Below are 5368 nucleotides of genomic sequence, written 5' to 3' on the forward strand. Positions count from 1 at the left end.
TTTCTAGAGGGAATTCTACGCGGACAGAATCCGATGTTAAATTATATTTTGGGAATAAGATAACAAACTAAGAGAATCGGAATTGCCAAATACCAGGCAAAATGAGTGTCAAACATAAATAGCGAGATATAATGCTTATAGAGATGTAATACTTCATTATGTGGAGATATGACGAATTCTCTTGTATTATTCTATTTTTACAAATTTTTTTCAAATTGTCGAAAATAAGAAGAAATTGTTTACCATACATGCTCCCATTCACTGCAGCCATTTTATCCTAGTATCTGTTGATTACTAACTGATCTTGTTATCACTTTTAAGATGGATTGAAATTATTGTTTTGAGAAAATTCAGAGAAAAAGATTAAATATAACCAGAGAATTGATTCATATAGTAGATATAAATAGAAAAGAAACAAAAAATAAGAATAATGTAACGTTATTTTCTTAAGAAGGAATTTTTGTGCTCTTGTGTAACGCTGAGCAAGATTGCCAACTGAATTTTTATTTTCTCATTTATTTTGTTTCTTCTAATTCCAGAGTAATTTAAAGTAGAAAGTAAGAAAATTTAAAGTCGTCATCTATTAAATATCAGCAAATTTGATATTGAGAATTTCTAAGAGCTAAGAATTCTTGTGATTTGGAAATTTTTTAAATCTGAATTTTTAATTTTCAAAAGTTTTTAATCTGAAAAGAGTTTTGGATCTCTTCAATCTTGTAAACCTGATTTTAAATATCTTAAGATTTTTCGGTCATTAATGAATGTTTTATAAAAATCGCGTGAACTATATTTGTCAAATAGATCATCGATTTTTGACCACAAGAAATGAATATAATTCCGCATGGTTCGTATTAAATGCTGTCTAAATATTGAGTCATAAGCTATTTCTGTAACTATTCTCTTCGCCTAGGCTTGTAGTGCAAAGTATTCACTTACTTACATAGACATTTATATACACTCGTCACAAGAAGTGTACGTACTGACATAAGACATACATAAATGATTTTACGTACGCATTAAAATGCATTCAAAAACGTGACAATATTACTAATCGGATGATATCTGATTGTGATATAAAGAATAAGTGTACAAGGAAAATAAAAAATAATCGATTAGTCTCTTTTCTTGATCGATATCTTTCCTTTCTTTAATTATCTTTCTATAAACTAACATAGTAATAAAGGTTTATTCGATTTTTAAAATTTTATGCTTTTTACTTAACACGTTTTCTGTAACAGAATTTTCAAATAAGCTTACTTTCTTTTCCTACTACTATTTTTTAATATTTTTCTTCCTTGTATCTAAAATCAATTCATTTATTCATTATTATATGTATTTTTATCAAAATATCGAGGAATGATTTTTTGTTTTAAAGAACCGTTTATTTATCCGGAATCAAATTGATTCGGGATTTTTATCACGTTCACACCTTTGGCTCGTTCTGTAAGACGATCTAAGTATCTTTATGTAACGTTGATTCGATGTCAATCACGATGGTTTAGCGTCAGACCATGTTATATCAACAGTTTGAAAAGATCAGAAAGATTATGTTATGTAAAAAAAAAAAAAAAATAATAATAATAATATATAATTATATAATTGATAAGACATATTTTTCATTTTTTTTTTATTTAAATTCTATTACTATATTTGCATGATAAATTTATAAGACTTTTATTACGTGTTTTAATCTATATTTTTGAACTAAAGATAGCATAATATCAAAATGCGCCGAAGATCAACTAGATTTATGAGTTTATACAAAAGAGAATATAACAGAATCTTGATTCTTTGCTTTTATTAAGGCATTTATTGAATCATTAATGGTAGTTTATGGAGTGTGTTTCGCGGTAAAGAAGAAATTTTTGTCTTGGTGGTATGAATTTTGTATTCATTATTAAATGATATGTTTATTGTAATACGTTCCAGAATAATCTTATAGCTTTATGAGGAATATCATTTGTTGACTTAATCACGCGTGAAATAATTATTTGTCAATGTTACATTGGATGCAATTTTTTATTTCTTTCTTTTTATTAACAAAGCAACGATTTAAATAATTTTTTTTTAATTTTTTTCTATATTTATTAATGTTAACAAATTTGATTTTGATGTATAAATGTGTTTTCAATATTAATAATATTTTAAATATCACTAAATATCATAATATTTTTCTTCTTATTAATTTATTTAATTTTTACCAAAAATTTTATTTCTTTTTCGAACAAAGATACACTTTGTATTTAAACTTTGTATTTCTAATATTAAAATTCATTTTCATTATTTTCAATATTTAAAAATGCAATATCTAAACATAAGAATGATAAAACATATGCAATTCAGTTTTCAATAACCAAAGATCAATATTGGAATTAAACATGCCCTTGAATTAATGATAAAAATTGTACATTCAAAATTTTGTATAAACAAAAATTTATTATCTAGCAATATTAATTAACATTACCAAATGTTCGAATTCACCACCAATTTCCATCATAATTACATGATGGAAAGAGGAAACGAGCTATTAACCTTGTTCGATTTACAATATGCACAGGAAACCTAAATTTAACATTTCCGAAACGCATTCGATCAACTAAATTATATTGTTCGTGTCATGAATTGCATCGACTATATATCATTTATACTTGAATTAACGTTATTGTCGCGATATAAGTTTATATTGATAGAGATCGACTAAGTGTCATAGTGAATGACATCAACCTTAATTTAGGATAACAATGGAGATTCTCTAGTGAGATGTACAACACTGAACATTTTTACTTACCCACGATCAAATTGATTCATTTGTATGTATATACTCTTGTGTTAACTAGATGGCGTTTTCATTTCGTTTTGCATCGCGTTATCGAAAAAGAAGATACACAAACGTAATTTCGAGGTAAACGATTGGCTCGATGTGTTCGATAACTGGTGTCTTCCTTTGTGGTTGGTCGAGGACGTGCTGAAATAGAAACTGCAAACAAAGAACGGAAGTCTCAGCCGTGACGGACGAATCCGTTCTGCCGCCTAAAAACGCCTTTATACGAGATGAACATTTTTCAAGTTTTTAAATTTATTTCTATTCTTATAAAAGTTTATTAATAAGATACTATATTGTTTGAAAATTCTTAGAAAAAAATTGAATCTTATCTCTTTATTCAAACGTATTATGTAATTCTTATAAGACATTTTTTTTATTATATTATTATTTAATTTTTAAATCAAAATGATTATTGTGTTAATACATTTAATTATATTTTATTAAGAGAAGTTATTGGACAAATTGTAAAATAAATTGTAAATTTTTTATTAATTTTAAAAATTGAGAAAATTTATAACACCAGGTATTTTTTCATAAAATTCTTTTACTTTTATAATCTTTTTCAAATCATATATAAATAAAGTATGAACAAGAACAACAACTTGGAATGTGATCATTTCCAAGAATATCTCTACAAATAAAGAAACACAATTGTATACTGTCAATATAACAGTTTGAACAAGCATAACCTATAATCGATTACGAAAATACTGATTCGATTAAACAAATAAAAGCATATGGGTTTCGCTTGAATAAATATGATTTATCAAAACCACCATGATTATTATTTACAATGAGGCTATTGTCGTTACACAACAACGTATTTGCATTGCATAAATAACAAATCAATTTATATTTTACTTTTCACGTACTTTTACTCTCGCTCCGCTAAGAAAGAATTCGTTTAATTTCTTATTGCAATGCGATCAGCATTTGCACGATTCTCTCAAGATTATTCATGCGTTTATTCGAACAACATGATTCACTCGTTCATGAATCTTCTTTTATTACATTAAGAACAGTTAAGCTTGACCGAGAAAAGCGAAGATCGAGCGATAAGAAAGGGTACGATATCATCCTGCAATGCAAATTTAATTCAATAAATATGAATGTAGCGTTGATGTTTAATAAAGCGAAATTAAATTTTTGAATAAGAAATTTTTAATTTTATTGCATGAATGTACATTTCTTTAATAGACGATAAAACCTATCATATCATGTTTTTTTTAAATATAACATATCAAGTCATCTAAGCACATTTTTTGAGAATTTTATTTAATATATATATATATATATATATATATATATATTTTTTTTTAAATTGATCCGTAATTTTTAATATTTAAATAGTTATATGTTATAAATATAATTTATAAGAAATTATTTCAAAATAAGTAGATGAATGGTATTTAATATATAATTCTTCGATATATCAGTAAAAGAATCAAGAATAAATATCAAAAGTTGTGCATTTTCTGGAATCCGGTTGCATCAATACCCTTTACAGAAAAAGCATCTTCCAACGAGTGTACAAAAACACGATATCTCCATGTGGATTCCATATACGTCTCGAGGACAAAAAGAGGTCGCTGATGTAAGGCGAAGGTCGACATTGGATCGTGTATATTCTACAAAATTTTTCTTTCCAAGAAAAAAATTGACAATAATATGTAGAAATAAAATAATAAAGAAAGAAATATAATTGATATATATATAAAAAAAAAAAAGGATTTCAAAAGATAGTAGTCGAAAACATTGTATTAAATATACTTTTCATGGCAATAATAGCAAAAAATGTTTTATGTATTAAATAAATGTAAAATTAAAATTCTATTTCACTTAATTATTCAAGGAATAGAAATTAGGTTTGGTTGAATCTTTCAACTAGAATTAATGAATATTCTATCCGAATGAATATGTATATACACTTTTCTCGTATATCTCAAATCATGATTTAATCCATGAAACCGATGTTATTAATAGAATCTTGAAGAAAAGGACCAGACATCGTATGAAACATCGAATATCTCATTAATCTACGAAGCATATTATGGATCTGTTTTATACTGTAATAACACGTTCATTTATTGCAATATATTAAATTAGACGTTATAAAAATAATTCTGTTAATTGATAAAAAACAAAATATAAATTCGTAATTTGAATTATCAACGATTTGGGCATAACAAAATGTTTACATATGAAAAGATATTCTATTTTAAAAACAATATTATATTTACATTCAGAATGCATCATGCTATATTTACATTTGCAAAAATTAACATTGACGTAACTGAAATTTAACTGAACTATTGACAAAACTAAACTATTGACGTAAGTCAATAAAGTATTTTCGATCAATACAATGTCTGTCTTCGTTTTTGTAAACGATACCTTAAAATGTCAATCAATATGTACACTATCCATCAAGTTCAATCAGGGAAGATAAACAAATCAAATTGATTGCTAAAATTATTGATGAATTATGATTTAAATTTATTTCTTAAAACTATAATTAGTTAAAATAATAAATGAAACACTTCA

The 5368-nt window shown here is 25.5% G+C and overlaps 1 long non-coding RNA gene across 1 annotated transcript; it reads left to right on the plus strand.

The window, feature by feature from the left end:
* Positions 1 to 537: 537 nt before the first annotated feature.
* On the plus strand, positions 538 to 3596 carry LOC147656935 (uncharacterized). The gene is made up of 2 exons (XR_015293447.1): positions 538 to 844; positions 2838 to 3596. It is a non-coding gene; the product is annotated as an uncharacterized LOC147656935 (long non-coding RNA).
* Positions 3597 to 5368: the final 1772 nt, after the last annotated feature.

The sequence above is a fragment of the Apis florea genome, unplaced genomic scaffold (genome assembly GCF_048593485.1).
Source record: "Apis florea isolate Af1SG1 unplaced genomic scaffold, ASM4859348v1 contig_3493_pilon, whole genome shotgun sequence".
Taxonomy (NCBI): domain Eukaryota; kingdom Metazoa; phylum Arthropoda; class Insecta; order Hymenoptera; family Apidae; genus Apis; species Apis florea.